The sequence below is a fragment of the Hyla sarda genome, chromosome 4 (genome assembly GCF_029499605.1).
Source record: "Hyla sarda isolate aHylSar1 chromosome 4, aHylSar1.hap1, whole genome shotgun sequence".
Taxonomy (NCBI): Eukaryota; Metazoa; Chordata; class Amphibia; order Anura; family Hylidae; genus Hyla; species Hyla sarda.
Window position 1 is genome coordinate 90970704 of NC_079192.1, and position 17906 is coordinate 90988609.

The 17906-nt window shown below is 44.8% G+C and overlaps 1 long non-coding RNA gene across 1 annotated transcript in view; it reads right to left on the reverse strand.

Moving 5' to 3' along the window:
- Positions 1-8077: 8077 nt before the first annotated feature.
- The window catches only part of LOC130368230 (uncharacterized), a 17482-nt gene continuing 7653 nt past the window's right edge, over positions 8078-17906 (reverse strand). Inside the window, exons 2-5 of the long non-coding RNA XR_008892385.1 lie at positions 9831-9915; positions 8893-8933; positions 8732-8798; positions 8078-8364 (exon numbers count right to left, since the gene is read on the reverse strand). This is a non-coding gene — a long non-coding RNA (uncharacterized LOC130368230). The remainder of the gene's footprint in view (positions 8365-8731; positions 8799-8892; positions 8934-9830; positions 9916-17906) is intronic.

A 17906-nucleotide genomic window follows, 5' to 3' on the forward strand; every position in this document is an offset into this window, starting at 1 on the left:
TATACGAATCCTGCATCTATGACACCTTTATTACCTACCTGCCAGGACTCGGGGAATGCCCAACAGTCACAAGATGGCTATTGGAGGCTGGTTGAGAAACGACATAAATCGCAAGGGACTTTACGTACACCACCTGTACGCGGAGCGGCTGCGCCACCCCAGCTACCTGTGCTCCCAGAAAAGGTTCCTGGCCCTCCGGCATGCGACATAACTGACTGGGCCAATGAAATGTACTCTGATGGCTCCAACTCTGATAGAGACTCTCAAGACTCATCTGTGGATAGTGACGCCCCTGAGTACTGGGGTAAAAGTCCCCCTGCAAAGAAAAAATTATTCAAGACCCTGATGAAAGTGAGACATAATAAACGCCGTTCCCGTGACCATTCATCCTCTGAGGACTCTCATACTCCAACGGAGGATGCCCCTCATAGGTCTGCACCCTCTAGACAGCAGATGCCAGCCATAACTGCCACGCTTCAGTCACATGTTCCGCCTCCTACCTTTCCACTTACTCCTGAGATGGCGCTCTCGACATTGCAGGGACACCCTGAATTGCAAGCACTCTTGACCCTGATCCCCACTAAAGCTGACTTGGCAACGCTGGCGACCGATCTCAAACTTGCTTGGAACCGTGACCTGGAACCCGTTAAGGCTGAGGTGTCTAACTTACATAAGAAGGTCCAGAGACTGGAGGATTTTTGCTCTACTACTACAACCCACCTCCAGAAACTACAGGAAGCCACAGAGAAATTGACATTACAGCAAATCCACACAATTGATCACTTGGACGATCTTGATAATAGGAATCGGCGCAATAATCTTAGGATCAAGGGCCTTCCGGAAACAGTTCTACCTCAGAACTTGCCAGATACATTGCAACGTCTCTTTAATGAACTACTAAAGAAACCGCCGTATTCGAACATAGAACTGGATCGTGCTCACAGGGCTCTCAGAGCGAAACATCCTGATCCGAAAAAGCCCCGTGATGTTGTCTGCAGAGTGCATCATTTTCTCCAGAAAGAGGCAATCCTGAGAGGTGCTAGACAGGTTAAAAACCTTTCCTATAATGGTTCCCCTATACAGATATACCCAGATCTTTCTCTACGGACCCTCCGTTTGAGAGCCTCCTTGAAACCGTTGCTGACTCTGTTACAAAATGCTAAAATTGTTTACAGATGGGGCTTCCCCTTCTCTCTGAATGCAAAGTATGGATCCAATATCTCTACGCTCAAGAGACCGGAAGATTTGCCTGCCTTCCTTGAAGCCTTCCGTATCCCCCATGTCAGTCTGCCTGAGTGGGAAGCCTTGTTCTTATCTCCCCTTCCTGCTGCACCGCAAAACCGTCCTGATTGATCTCCGAGAGACCGTCCATCCGAGGTCACCACAAGTGTCCCGCTGCAGCAAAGATCGAAACGTAAAACCTGAGCTGCCTATCTGAGATATTAGTGTATTACCTCATATGTAGTTTAACACTGTCAAATGTGGTTGCATTATGTCACCGCAGATAGATTACTGATATTTCTTGTCTTTTATAGCTTGTCCTCATATGGTCACTGTTTCCTGGCCTGTTAGTCTTATATTCTTTACTTGTTTATTTTATGTCTCCTTTGCTCCCATGGTACCCACTCTTCCTAAATATAATTTACTACCTGCACACATAATGCCCATAACCTACCAACTACCATTGTTCCCCTAATTTAGTTGCTACTGTTGTCACACTTAGCCCGTTTCATACTCGCCTCATCCCCTTAAGCGGGGATGAAGCTCTGACCTGTTACTCATAAGTCCAACCCAGGACCACTAAATGCTGTCCTTTCTGGCTTGTCTATCACGTTACCCCACTAGTATGTACATCGGACTGGTTCCGTTGGTACCTCTGACCCTTATGGTCTATTCCTTTAGTCCCTTTGCTTCTGTGTCTGTGCAGAAGCTTCTCTTCCCTTGCTTTCCTCCCTTTTCCCTTCCTCCCCACTTACTTGTGCTCTCTTCTATACGCAGACTTGAATCCTCGGACACTTGCCTGACTGATGGGCTGGACCCTCCACCTGTCTACCAACGGTGTGGTGAATATTGGCATTTACACATTACATCTGATGGCGGTTGACCTTCACATTACTACCCTTAATGTCAAGGGTTTCAACACCCCCGAAAAGCGTGCCCAGACGTTGTTCTCCATTCATAAGCAAAGATCCCATATCATAGCTCTACAGGAAACACATTTTAAAAAAGGTCACCTCCCTACCATACCAACCAGGCACTACGATAAATGGATACATAGTGTTAACCCTGATTCCAGGACTAAGGGTGTATCCATAGTTTTTCACAGGACGCTTCCCATTACGATCCAGACCTCCCTAGTTGACACAGACGCTCGATTTGTCTTCGCCAATTGCCTCCTTGCGGGACGTAATCTGACGGTGGCCTCTATATACGCTCCGAACCATAACCAAATTCAGTTCTTACTGAAGACTTTGGAGAGACTCTCCTCCTTTGCCAGGGGTCAGATTCTCCTGTGTGGAGACTTTAACACACCTCTATTCCCTCAGGTGGACACCTCATCAGGACACTCATACATCTCTCATAGTAAACTCAGGGCCCTTAGGCATAAGCTACATCTATTACAGTTAATTGATACCTGGAGAGCCTTCCATCCACAAGGACGAGATTATACCTTCTTCTCACACCCTAGACAAACATACAGTAGAATAGACTACATTCTCTGTTCACACTCCCTCCTCCCCTCTTTTACTTCTGTTACGATTGGTGTTGTCTCTATGTCTGATCATGCCCCAGTTCAGGGTACATTTACGCTTCCGACCTTGGTCAAGCCACATGCCTCTTGGAAGCTTAATGAAGTGGGATCCGTCGTCACCGCTAATCAAGTGGGAAACATTGAAATGTGTCTTGAGGGGAGTTTTGATGAGGCATGGGGCTTGGCTGAAAAGGGAAGCCTCAGCTAAGCTGATGACATTATACCGAGAGCTGCACATCCTAGAGACACGGCACAAACAACACCAACAGGACTCAACTTACCGTGAACTTATCAGAGTCAGGAGTGATCTGTTAGAGACGCTCAACAAAAAACACTGCCACTATAGACAACTAACGGGTAGACTGTTCTACGAGTGGAGTAATAAATCGGGGAAGATGCTGGCGAGGGCCCTTAGGGCGACACGCTCGACCCTCTATGTCCCCTCCATTCGCACTCGATCAGGCACCCCTTCTTCCCTCACGCCGGAAATACTGGAAACTTTTCAGAAATATTATACAGACCTATATAACCTCCCTTAACCTACCGCTCTCTCCTCTCACACTGACACTCAACCCTCCTTACAGAATTACTTACATGAAACGGCATTGCCCATCCTAACTGCTGAATCTATCTCGGACTTGGAGGCTCAGTTCACCCCTGAGGAACTCCACCTGGCGATATCGGCCCTACCTGCTGGTAAAAGTCCGGGACCAGATGGCTATACTGCCAAGTTCTATAAGACCCTCAGGGATGACCTGTCCTCCACACTCCTGCTGACTTTTAATGCTATCTCATCTTCCTCCTCAATCCCCCAGGCCTTCCTTGACGCATATATCACAGTCATTCCAAAAGATGGGAGGGACCCCCTGCAGTGCTCTAACTACCGACCAATATCTCTCCTTAACACTGACACAAAATTATTCGCGAAATTAATAGCAAATAGATTGGCACCCTACATGAGCTCCCTCATCCACCCGGATCAGGTGGGCTTCGTCTGCGGAAGGGAGGCAAGAGATAATACTCTATGAGCATTCTCTGCAGTGCATTGTGCTCGATTACACGCTTCTCCCCTATTCTTGCTCTCTCTGGACGCGGAGAAGGCCTTTGACTGGGTGGACTGGGAATTTTTGGGATCGACTCTGAGACAAATAGGTTTGGGCCCCCATATGTTTGCCAGAATCATGTCGCTGTATTCCTCACCCCAGGCTAGAATCAGAATCAATGGACAGCTGTCGGCTCCCTTTAGCATTCGCAACGGTACGAGGCAAGGCTGCCCATTATCACCTATCCTTTATGTCCTATGCATGGAGCACTTGCTCAATGCAATACGCTCGAATCCAGATATAAGAGGCTTCTCCTCTCCCTCGTGCAGTTGCAAATGCTCAGCGTTCGCTGACGATGTCCTTCTATTTCTCTCCTCCCCGCTCACTACCCTCCCTTCCCTCCTCTCCACCATAGCACAATATTCGGCTTATAGTAACTATAAACTGAACCCATCCAAAAGCGAAGCTTTGAATATCACACTGCCCTCCCAAATGATCACTCACATTTCTTTCACTTACCCTTTTAAATGGCAGAGGTCATCACTGAAATATCTTGGGATCCTAGTCCCTAGTGATCTGGCTAGCACTTTTCAATTAAATTTTCCCCCATTGTTCCACACCCTGAGAACTGACTTGTCGAAATGGGACAATAAAAACTTCTCATGGATTGGCAGGGTAAATATTTTTTAAATGAACATCCTACCCCGCTTACTCTATCTCTTTGCCTGTATCCCCTGTCATATCCCCCGTTCTTTCTTTAAGGACCTCTCTGCAATGCAGTCTCACTTTGTTTGGAGTAAGAAACATCCCCGCTTGGCAGGGAAGGTGCTTTATAGACGCAAGAGGGAGGGTGGCCTCGCACTGCCAGACTGCCTATCGTATTACAAGGCGATCATATTAGCCAGAATACTAGACTGCTACCACAGTCAGACTGCTAAGCAATGGGTTGTCTTTGAAAGAAATCTCTGTGGTGTGGATGCTAGGTCTACCTTGTGGACCAAAAGACTGCCCGCCCCCTTGCACCCACCTGACCATTTACCCCCGGTAACACATTCAATACTGCGAGCACATCAGTCCTACCTGAAAAATACATCTCACTATTTCCCGGATGGCCCCCTTATGCCCCTGTTTGGCAATGTGCTCTTCCCTCCAGCGCAGACTTCTGCCACTTTCTTAACGCGTAAAAAGTCTGATTATGTCCTATTCTCTTCCTTACTGCAACCCACAGGCTTGAAATCCCTCTACGACCTTTTGGGTGGAACTCAGCCTTCAACTATACATAGGTTCCAATATAGTTAACTTCTACACTTCTATAACACCAACAAAGCCGCACTCCGTCTTCATAGACAACTGACCCCCTTTGAAACCCTTTGTGCGGCCTCCGCTCCTGTCCCCCATGCAATTGGAACTCTCTATGCCCTGATCATAGGGGAACGCTCTGAAATTCCCCTGCCCTATCGAGTGGCATGGGAAAGGGAACTACAATGTTCTATTCCTGACAATGACTGGTCTCGTGCCCTGCTACATTGTCACAAATCTAGTATCTCATGCAAGGCACAAGAAACTAACTATAAAATCATCACGAGATGGTACAGAGTGCCGTCTCTTTTGGCGCAGATGTTCCCACAGGCTTCTGATGCATGTTGGAGGTGCGAACGCTCAAATGGGACAATGTCCCATATCTGGGTGACATGCCCGACATTGAATACGTTTTGGACACAAGTTTTATCTACCGTAAATAGGCTGACGACCCTTTCCATCGATAAGGACCCACGACCTATCCTCCTGTCCATATTCCCTAACACATGCCCCCGTCTGTCAGCCACTTTAGCACACTATTTACTTATCTCGGCTAGAGCTGTGATCCCTCGCCTTTGGAAATCTCCACTACCCCCGACCTACTCCTCATGGCTGAGGGAAGTTACCTATACTTGTAGGATGGAAGAACTCCGGGCAGACTCTACCCGACAGTTCGATAAATACCATGCTGTTTGGTCGCCTTGGCTATCCTATGTTGCCTTTCAGGAGTTCACTGATGATAACCTGGATCTGTCACCACGCACGCTCATCCCCCTCTGTCCAACTCCGCAATAGCTCACCCACAGTTGCTGTTTACTGCTTAGACAGGTGGAGAGGTTCAGTCCGAACAGGTAAGACTCTCTGCCATATTACACTAAGTCTGCTGCATCCTATCTCCCCCTCTTCGATTCTTCTACACCCCCCCCTCCTTCCTCTATCCCCCTGTATCTTTTCCTCTCTCTCCCTCCTCTCCTATCTTCCAGTTCCCTCTACCGATGTTGTGTTTCCTTTGTCTGTCCTGGTTCTCTGCTTCACTACTGGCGATGTTTGAATTTTCGCTAAAGTTATCGAATTTATACGTAGTTCTGAATCCTGTTAGCTACTCACAACCTCTGTTCTCTGGAGTTCATTTATGATGTGAGGCTCGGACTGCTGTAATGTTTAACTTCGCTGAGTGACTCCTTGTTTACTTGAGCCATGTGGGCTTTGTTGCCTGACCAGTGTAGACACTTCTCATGTTGTAATTTTCATTTTACCTTGTATGTTGAAAACCTTAATAAAACTTTACTTTGAAAAAAAAAAAAAAATATGTTTTATTCAATGTTATGTATGATGTTCATACAAGGTTGCCTTACAATGTTTTATTGTTATTTATTGTTTGATATTTAATAAAGGGGCTGCTGTGGCCTTGTTACCACCAACACTGTGTCTGTCATGTTTAAGGTAAGGGATTCCTCGTTACAAAGGGGGCTTTTGGGGGTTGGTGGATGGTAGGCTTTAGCAGCTATAATATCCCCAAGTCAAGGGTCCAGGCTGTAAAATAGAAGAACACCGGAGCAGCCAGATACACTGACTCTAAGGCTGAGCCTCATACTTCTACCGAAGCTGCAGAGTTATAGGGGAACTGTAAAAATGAAAGTACTACAACCCCCAGTGTGGTCAGTCTGTGCCCCCCTAAGGGTCAGGGTTGGAGGAGGCACAGGTTGAAAAGACACACTACATTGGGAGTTGTAGTACTGTAGTTGTTAAAGAAAAAAAATATGTTTTCATCATGTTGCCCATAGCAACCAATCAGATTACTTCTTTCATTCTTGAGAAGACCTCTGAAAAATAAAAGAAGTGATCTGATTGGTTGCTAAGAGCAACTGGACAACATTTCCTCTCCACAGGTACATTTCCCCGATTGTCTTCATATTTAGGATGAGAATCTACTGACAAAGTGAGTAGCCAACCATTTCTGGGCATAAAACTCTGTAAGAAACAGCAGTCTGGGGGCGTCTGTGGTGGACATGAAGGAAGGGGGGGGGTCCAGGGAAATTGAGATTTGACGTCTGCAGCGAGCGCTTCTCACTGAGCGACGGGTCTCATCCCAGGTATAGCAGGGGGACCCCCCACGATCAGCTACTTATCCCATAACCCATGGATAGGGGATAAGTTAATTTTTGCCATACTTCTCCTTTAATTGGCCAGAACACACCCAAAATCGGTCCCAGCCAAATATTGCTTCGTGTCCTGTCATTTCTCCCAGCTGTTCTTTTTCTACCTGCTTGTAAGGCATGCCTACACTCTCTAATTCCTTAAAGTGGTACTCCGCCCCTAGATATCTTATCCCCTACCTTAAGGATAGGACAAAAGATGACTGATCACTGGGACCCCCGCAATCTTCATGCAGCACCCGGCGTTCCAAATAATATATTAAGAACTCTGGGTTCTCGTGGTGCGGGTCGTGACCTCCCGCCACACCCTTTCCATTTATGTCTATGGGAGGTGGTGTGATGTCACAAGAAGGTGTGGCATGATGTCACGAATCCCATCACAGGAACCAGTGATCTAAACATACTATTTAGAATTTTGGTTGCTGCATGGAGATTGCTGGGGTCCCAGCAGCAGGATCCCCTTGATCAGACATCTTATCCCCTATCCTTTACATAGGGGATAAGATATCTAGAGGCGGAGTACCCCTTTAAGGGACAGTTCATGTACCCAAAAGTTGATCCTTTGCAACCGTATGACCCCTAGCAAGTTCCCTGCATGAGTCCCATTCATCAGAAAAAGGCTTGTGCATGGAACTTGCTGGGTGTTCTACGTTTGCCTCATAAACTGCACCACCCAGCACCAGTTGCCTCTCTCTGCACCACATTATGCAGATCGTGCAGGAGAGCAGCTTTGGTCATCCATGTTTTGCCAACTCTATTTTCACACACAGAAATAAATAAATGAGTCGAACAAGTCAAAGAACAGTTTAAAAAAAGGGGAACTTTATTTATTATTTATTAAAATGTTTGTGTAGGGGATTTTTTGTAACCTCCCATCACTCACAAAGAGCGTACAGTAACTAATACTCAGGACAGGAAAAACCTCCAGAGGGGAGGAAACCTGTAGGGAATCCATGGCTACTGTATGGCCCTTCCTCTGGGCATACTAAAGGAGGTTACCTCTATAATTTGGGCAAATGTTTCTGTGTATGTGCATGATTCCTAGGCCTGTGCCTTCATCCAACGTCTTGCTGTAGGTCCCGAAATGCTACTCCATGTCCTGGAAATAGTGCATCTAAGATAGGGGACAAAAAAGATAGATTATTTACATGTTTATCATAAAAATACACATGGAACTGCAATAAAGACCTTTTGGACAAAACAATGTAACACTTACCAGTCACAGTCATGTGCATGACTTTGCATTCCCGTGTCCCTACACAGTGTCCAGCACCGGCCCCTCACTGATGAACAGGACCAGTGTTATTTCTGGGGCTATGCCTTCATCCAACGTCTTGCTGTAGGTCCGGAAATGCTACTCCATGTCCTGGAGATAGTGCATCTAAGATAAGAAAAAAAAGATAGATTATTTACATGTTTATCATAGAAATACACATGGAACTGCACTAAAGATCTTTTGGACACAACAATGTAACACTTACCAGTCACAGTCATGTGTATGACTTTGCATTCCCGCGTCCCTACACAGTGTCCAGCACCGGCCCCTCACTGATGGAGAATGAACAGGAGCCGTGTTATTTCTGCTCAGTGCTGCTCTTTGGTGGACAATGGTTATGACATCACATGTTTGACACACTGTTACCTCCTGGGAGTTCTATTTCAGTAGTGCTGCTCTCTGATTGGCTGAAAATCAAAAAAGCTTTCTAATATATTCTGTATGACTGTTATTTAAGGTTTTTGACAAATTTTATTAAAATGGCGCCACTCCCTGTGGGTGCGTTATATTTGTTTCTCCTAACCAGACATTCTGTATAAGTAATATAATTTGGTGGCCCCAACAGCCTCGGCCCATAGGTTTCTTACATAGATCAATGCTACTCCGGTAGGCTCAATGAGCAGCGCTGGCCGCCGGGACGTCTGACGAGTGACGTCCCTGACGTTGCGGTCTGGAACGAAGGATGTCACTAGTCATACGTCCCAGCAGCCATTGATTTAAAGTGGTCATGGCTCCTGCTGCCAGTTCAAGATCAGACACCATGGCCCTAGATTGACATACTGCAACACCGATCCCCTGTGGCTGCCCACCTGTTGCAAAACTACAACTCTCAGCCTTCGGCTGTCAGGGCATGCTGGGAGCAGGGGCGGATCCAGAGTCGAGTCTCGGGAGGGGCGCTATTAGAGTATTTTGTGTTGGTGGACAGAAGATTACGGAACTTACAATATTATTAAATGTATCATACAGTCCTAACCTTGTTTAAGACTCTTAGGCCGTGCTCATATGTCAGAAAAATAATCATATATACCAATTGCCACAGAATGGGAAAGTGCTAAGGCTCTATAGTGAGGAGAATACGCAGTGATATCAGTGACTACAGGTGACGTCTTATCATTGTGTATTCTCCTCACTATAGAGAAGACGTCACCTGTAATCACTGATATCATTGTGTATTCTCCTCAATATAGAGATCAGTGATTACAGGTGACGTCTTCTCTATAGTGAGGAGAATACACAATGATATCAGTGATTACAGGTGACGTCTTCTCTATAGTCTTTCCTTATCTAATTCAGATGGTACATACCGCCAGGATTTGTTCCAGCTAAATCTTCTCTCTGCAGAACTTGATGCCCAGACGTCTCCTCACTATGCCAATGCATTCTGATCCTCTATATGAAAACAATAATTATTATAATACTGCCAAACACTGTATTCTTTGAATATAATACTGTCACACACCCTCCTAATATAATTCTGACATACTGTACCCCCTGAATAGACAACACACTGTACCCTCTGAATATAATACCACCATACACTGTACCCTCTGAATATAATACTACCACACACTGTGCCCTCTAAACTTAATACTACCAAACACTGCACCCTCTGAATATAATACTATCACACGCTGCACCCTCTAAATATAATACTATCACACACTGTACCCACTGAATATAATACTAACACACACTGTGCCCTCTAAATCTAATACTACCACACAGTGCATTCTCTGAATATAACTTGCTGTGCTGTAACTACCCTCTGAGTAAAATACCGTAATGTATTGTGGCCCCTAAAAAACGTACCACCCCAGAAATTCCTCACAATATACACTATACTTCTGAAAGGCAAAACACTCTGTGCCTTCACATATAGTAATAATGCCCCATCTTGTGCCCCTACATATAATATGACCTGTCCTGTTCCCCCACATAATAATGCCCTCTGTGCTGTGCCCCTCACATAGAATGCTCCTGTCATGTGCCCCACACATTTAATGCCCCCTGTGCTGTGCCCTTCACATATAATGCCCCCATTCTTTGCCTCTCACATATAATGCATCCATCATGCGCCCCTCATATATAAAGCCCCCATCATGCGTCCCGCACATATAATGCCCTTATCATGCGCCCCTCACATATAATGCCCCCTGTGCTGTGCCCTTCACATATAAAGCCCCATGTCCTGTCCACTCAGGGGGCATTATATGTGAGGAGCACAGCACAGGGGGCAATATATGTGAGGGGAACAGCACAGGGGGCAATATATGTGAGGGGAACAGCACAGGGGGCAATATATGTGAGGGGCACAGCACAGGGGGCATTATAAGTGTGGGGTACATAACAGGGGGCATTATATCATATAATGTCCCCCTGTGCTGTGCCCCACACATATAATGCCCCCTGTGCTGTGCCCCACACATATAATTTATATGTGTGGCACAGCACAAGGGGCATTATATGTGAGGGGCACAGCACAGGGGGCATTATATGTGAGGGGCACAGCACAGGGGGCATTATATGTGAGGGGCACAGCACAGGGGGGCATTATATCATATAATGCCCCCCTGTGCTGTGCCCCACACATATAATGCACCCTGTGCTGTGTGCCCCACACATATAATTTATATGTGTGGCACAGCACAGGGGGCATTAGGTGAGGGGCACAGCACAGGGGACATTATATGATATAATGCCCCCCTGTCCTGTGCCCCTCACATATAATGCCCCCTGTGCTGTGCCCCTCACATATAATGTCCCCTGTGTTGTGCCCCTCACATAATGCCCCCTGTGCTGTGCCACACATATAAATTATATGTGAAGGGCACAGGACAGGGGGCATTATGTGAGGGGCACAGCACAGGGGGCATTATATGTGAAGGGCACAGGACAGGGGGCCCCCTGTCATGTGCTCTTCACATATAATGCCCCCTGTGCTTTGCCCTGCAGACCAGGGACATGCACAGACATTTTGGAGGGCAGGGGCTCAAGTAAAAAAGAGGGCACTTTTCATAATTTAAAAAACGTCTGCCAGACTTAATGGGCAGATGTGCTGCGGCCCAGGGACACAGTGGACTCCCGCCAGGCTTTCTCGACATTCTTAGCCCCCATAAAAGTTGGTGTTTTTGTAAAATCGAGTCAAGAACAGTTTCTATGAAGGTCTGCCATGTGTATATACACTTTGGCTGTGCTGTCAGTCTTATTTACAGAAAAGATATGACAGCTGCCCTATAATATACTGTATTATAGAGGAGATTTATCAAACCTGTGCAGAGAAAGAGCGGTGCAGTCGCCCATAGCAACCAATCAGATCGTTTTGCGGAAGGATTTTCCTCTGCAAAGGTTTTAATAAATCTCCCCCTATATGCCCCCACCTGAGCTCTATATGACAGAACCCAGCACCCATCACCAATCACCCATTACCCATCCCCAATCACCCAGCACCAATCACCCAGCACCCATCACCCATCCCCAATCACCTAGCACCAATCACCCATCACCAATCACCCAGCACCAATCACCCAGCACCAATCACCCAGCACCCATCACCCATCCCCAATCACCTAGCACCAATCACCCAGCACCCATCACCAATCACCCAGCACCAATCACCCAGCACCAATCACCCATCACCCATCCCCAATCACCCAGCACTCATCACCCATCCCCAATCACCCAGCACCAATCACCCAGCACCAATCACCCAGCACCCATCACCCAGCACCCATCACCCAGCACCCATCACCAATCACCCACCTTACGCAGGAATCTCCACACAGCTCTGGTTCTTACACTGAAGAGATGGACACCACACTAATATATGCTTACAGTCTACAATATACTAAAGTTGGCAAAAAAAATAATTATAAATATACAAAGATGGCGAGGCATAGCACAGCATACAGGATGGAGGCAGGGAAGCTCCGCCTCCATTGCGCACAAGACTGACTTCGCATACTAGCAATGTGGGGCAATACCTAGAAAATGGAAAGACCAATTTTTGTATACTGCACTGTAACCTAGTGTATTGGGTTTAGTGCGAGTAAACAGCCTGTCAGTTTCCCTTTAATTATATACCGTACCTCCCCTTAATTCCCTATATACTGTGCCACCATTCATCTATTAATTCCCTATATACTGTGCCACCATTAATGAACTATATACTGTGCCACCATTCATCTATTAATTCCCTATATAATGTGCCACCATTCATCTATTAATTCCCTATATACTGTGCCACCATTAATGAACTATATACTGTGCCACCATTCATCTATAAATTCCCTATATACTGTGCCCCTATTAATGAACTATATACTGTGCCACTATTAATGAACTACATACTGTGCCACCATTCATCTATTAATTCCCTATATACTGTGCCACCATTAATGAACTATATACTGTGCCACCATTCATCTATTAATTCCCTATATACTGTGCCACCATTCATCTATTAATTCCCTATATACTGTGCCACCATTCATCTATTAATTCCCTATATACTATGTCACCATTAATGAACTATATACTGTGCCACCATTCATCTATTAATTCCCTATATACTGTGCCACTATTAATGAACTATATACTGTGCCACCATTCATCTATTAATTCCCTATATACTGTGCCACTATTAATGAACTATATACTGTGCCACTATTAATGAACTATATACTGTGCCACCATTCATCTATTAATTCCCTATATACTGTGCCACCATTCATCTATTAATTCCCTATATACTTTGCCACTATTAATGAACTATATACTGTGCCACTATTAATGAACTATATACTGTGCCACCATTCATCTATTAATTCCCTATATACTGTGCCACCATTCATCTATTAATTCCCTATATACTGTGCCACCATTAATGAACTATATACTGTGCCACCATTCATCTATTAATTCCCTATATACTGTGCCAACATTAATGAACTATATACTGTGCCACTAATATTTAACTATACTGTGCCACCACTAAGGGTGCATTCACACGTGCGTATTTTCTGCTGCAGATCTGCTGCAGATTTGCTTTAGCAGATTTCTCTTCCCATTGTCAATGAGAAGCAAAATCTGCAGCAAAAATAGGCACACGTGAACGCACCCTAAGGATCTACACACAGTGCCAGCATACATAAAAATATAATGTTCCAATATAATGAAATATATGCTGTGCTCCCATAAATTCCCTATATACTGTGCTTACATTCCTCTATTAATTCCCTAATAATGTGCTTCATACAATAAATACAAGCACATAACATAAAGGCACATACAGTACATAGGTAATATACACACATACAGTACATAGGTAATATACACACATACAGTACATAGGTAATATACACACATACAGTGCATAGGTAATATACACACATACAGTACATAGGTAATATACACACATACAGTGCATAGGTAATATACACACATACAGTACATAGGTAATATACACACATACAGTACATAGGTAATATACACACATACAGTGCATAGGTAATATACACACATACAGTACATAGGTAATATACACACATACAGTACATAGGTAATATACACACATACAGTGCATAGGTAATATACACACATACAGTGCATAGGTAATATACACACATACAGTACATAGGTAATATACACACATACAGTACATAGGTAATATACACACATACAGTGCATAGGTAATATACACACATACAGTGCATAGGTAATATACACACATACAGTGCATAGGTAATATACACACATACAGTGCATAGGTAATATACACACATACAGTACATAGGTAATATACACACATACAGTACATAGGTAATATACACACATACAGTACATAGGTAATATACACACATACAGTGCATAGGTAATATACACATACAGTGCATAGGTAATATACACACATACAGTACATAGGTAATATACACACATACAGTGCATAGGTAATATACACACATACAGTGCATAGGTAATATACACACATACAGTGCATAGGTAATATACACACATACAGTACATAGGTAATATACACACATACAGTCCATAGGTAATATACACACATACAGTGCATAGTAGACATGTGCAATTCGGTTCGGCACGAATGTCTAAATTAACGAATTTTACCGTTTTCGTGCATTCGGACCGATCCGAATGCACGAAAACATATTTTGAACATTCCCGAATAGCCACGATAATACGAATAGCAAAGTAACGAATACATTCGTTATTTCCCGACCCCCCTATTGCTGTAAATAACGAATGCATTCGTTATCTGTAAACGAACGTGAAGAATTCATTCTGATAACAAATATAATAAAAAGGATATAGATAGTTTGATTTTTCGGATACATTCGGTAAATCTTTTTATTCTTTTTTTGGACTTTAGCGATCCTAAAAAATTATGGAGATACCTTTTTTATAAAAATTTCGTAGGGTATCATAAAAAAATCATAATAAAAAAGATACAGTGGTGATGGAAAAAATTGTATCTAATGAAATGTATCATTTTTATTATGAAATGTTTATTCATTTTTAAACAGGGATCAATTTATGTGAGCGGGTAAAGCACTAAAAATGTAGCCGACAATATAGAAAATGTAGATACAGAAAATGTAGTGTGTGCGTATTTTTCACTTTTTTTTAAAACATTTTTTAGGTAGTACTACTACTCCCAGCATGGAACACACTCTTCCATGATGGGAGTAGTAGTTACCTGTACTAATTGACAGATTGCAGGGGTCCCTTGCGATCCTCTTGTATAATGTATAGATGCGCCGGCTGCTCTTCTATGGTCCCCTGCACTCACGTATATGTACACATATTCATATTTCCCGCAGAGCTGTGATTGGCCAGATGGTTCCAGCCAATCACAGCTCTCTTTGAGAAATAGGAATATGTGTATATATACGGCCGTGCAGGGGACCATAGGAGAGCGGCCGCCGCATTCATACATTATACTGGAGGATCGCAGCGGCTGTCAGGAGTGATACCCGCAGTGATCTTCCCTTTACTACAAGTACTAATACTCCCAACATGGAGCACACTCTGCTCCATGCTGGGAGCTGTAGTACCTGTATTAATAGACAGATCGCAGTGGGTGTCAGAAGTTACACTCGCTGCCATATGTCTATTAATGCAGGTACTACAGCTCCCAGCATGGAGCAGAGTGTGCTCCATGTTGGGAGTATTAGTACCTGCAGTAAGGGACAGATCCCAGGGATGTCACTCCTCCTGACACCCGCTGCGATCGTCCTTATGTGAATGTCGGGATCAGCTGTTCTCAGGGCTACAGAGCCAGGAGAACAGCTGACGCTGAGCCGTAGGTATACATCGTATATCTACTGCCCAGCAAGAACTTACAGTGAGCTTGCAATGTGTATACAGTATACACATTGCTGGCTCACTTAACCCCTTGCTGAGCTGTGCGCTATGCGCAAGCCCAGCAAGGGAAGAGTTAACTTACACTGCTGGACAGTGTAGGTTAACCCTTTGGGCGGTATACACTATATACAGCTATCTATAGATAGCTGTATACAGTGTATACAGAAGACGAAGTCCAGCTTACTTCCCTCGAGTCCCGGGCGGGGTTCGTGTAGCCCCGCCCCCTAATGACGTCATTAGGGGGCGGAGCTACAGAAGGGAACAAGGCTAATTAATCTGAAGCTCTGTTCACATTGTAGGTTATGTATAATGTGAACAGACCCTTCTGGCAGTGTCTACCCAGACAGGGAGACTCCAGCTGTTGCTAAACTACAACTCCCAGCATGCCCAGACAGCCAAAGGCTGTCTGGGCATGCTGGGAGTTATAGTTTTGCACCAATTGGTGGCTCCCTGTTTGGGTACACATTGCATCATGGGTGCTCTCCCCAGCGGACAGCGCCAAAAATGTCATAATAAATTTTTTGTGTTTTTTTCTTCTCGTTTCAGATCCGTGTATGCAGAGGATTACTGCGGATTCGATGGATTACGGCGGATTATTTATTTTTTCCTTTAATAAAATGGTTAACGAGGGCTGTGGGGGAGTGTTTTTTTAAATAAAATAATTTTTCCAATGTGTTGTGTTTTTTTTATTTTATTGAATTTTCAAGGTTAGTAGTGGACGCTGTCTTATTGACGGAATCCATTACTAGGCCAGGGCTTAGTGCTAGCCCCAAAAACAGCTAGCGCTAACCCCCAATTATTACCCCGGTACCCACCGCCACAGGGGTGCCGGGAAGAGCCGGTACCAACAGGCCCGGAGCGTCAAAATGGCGCTCCTGGGCCTAGGCGGTAACAGGCTGGCGTTATTTAGGCTGGGGAGGGCCAGTAACAATGGTCCTCGCCCACCCTGGTAACGTCAGGCTGTTGCTGTTTGGTTGGTATCTGGCTGAGAATGAAAATACGGGGAACCCTATGCGTTTTTTTTTTTTAATTTTCTTATTTAAATAAAAAAAAAAAACGCATAGGGTTCCCCGTATTTTCATTCTCAGCACAATACCAACCAAACAGCAACAGCCTGACGTTACCAGGGTGGGCGAGGACCATTGTTACTGGCCCTCCCCAGCCTAAATAACGCCAGCCTGTTACCGCCTAGGTCCAGGAGCGCCATTTTTGACGCTCCGGGCCTGTTGGTACCGGCTCTTCCCGGCACCCCTGTGGCGGTGGGTACCGGGGTAATAATTGGGGGTTAGCGCTAGCTGTTTTTGGGGCTAGCACTAAGCCCTGGCCTAGTAATGGATTCCGTCAATAAGACAGCTTCCGCTACTAACCCTGAAAATTCAATAAAAATAAAAAAAAAACACAACACATTGGAAAAATTATTTTATTTAAAAAAACACTCCCCCACAGCCCTCGTTAACCATTTTATTAAAGGGAAAAAAAATAATCCGCCGTAATCCATCGAATCCGCAGTAATCCTCTGCATACACGGATCTGAAACGAGAAGAAAAAAAAACACAAAAAATTGGTTATGACATTTTTGGCGCTGTCCGCTGGGGAGAGCACCCATGATGCAATGTCTACCCAAACAGGGAGCCACCAATTGGTGCAAAACTACAACTCCCAGCATGCCCAGACAGCCTTTGGCTGTCTGGGCATGCTGGGAGTTGTAGTTTAGCAACAGCTGGAGTCTCCCTGTCTGGGTAGACACTGCCAGAAGGGTCTGTTCATATTATACAAAACGTACAATGTGAACAGAGCTTCAAATAAACTAGCCTTGTTCCCTTCTGTAGCTCCGCCCCCTAATGACGTCACCACTAGGGGGCGGAGCTACACGAAATCGGCCCGGGACTCGAGGGAAGTAAGCTGGACTTCGTCTTCTGTATACACTGTATACAGCTATCTATAGATAGCTGTATATAGTGTATACTGCCCAAAGGGTTAACCTACACTGTCCAGCA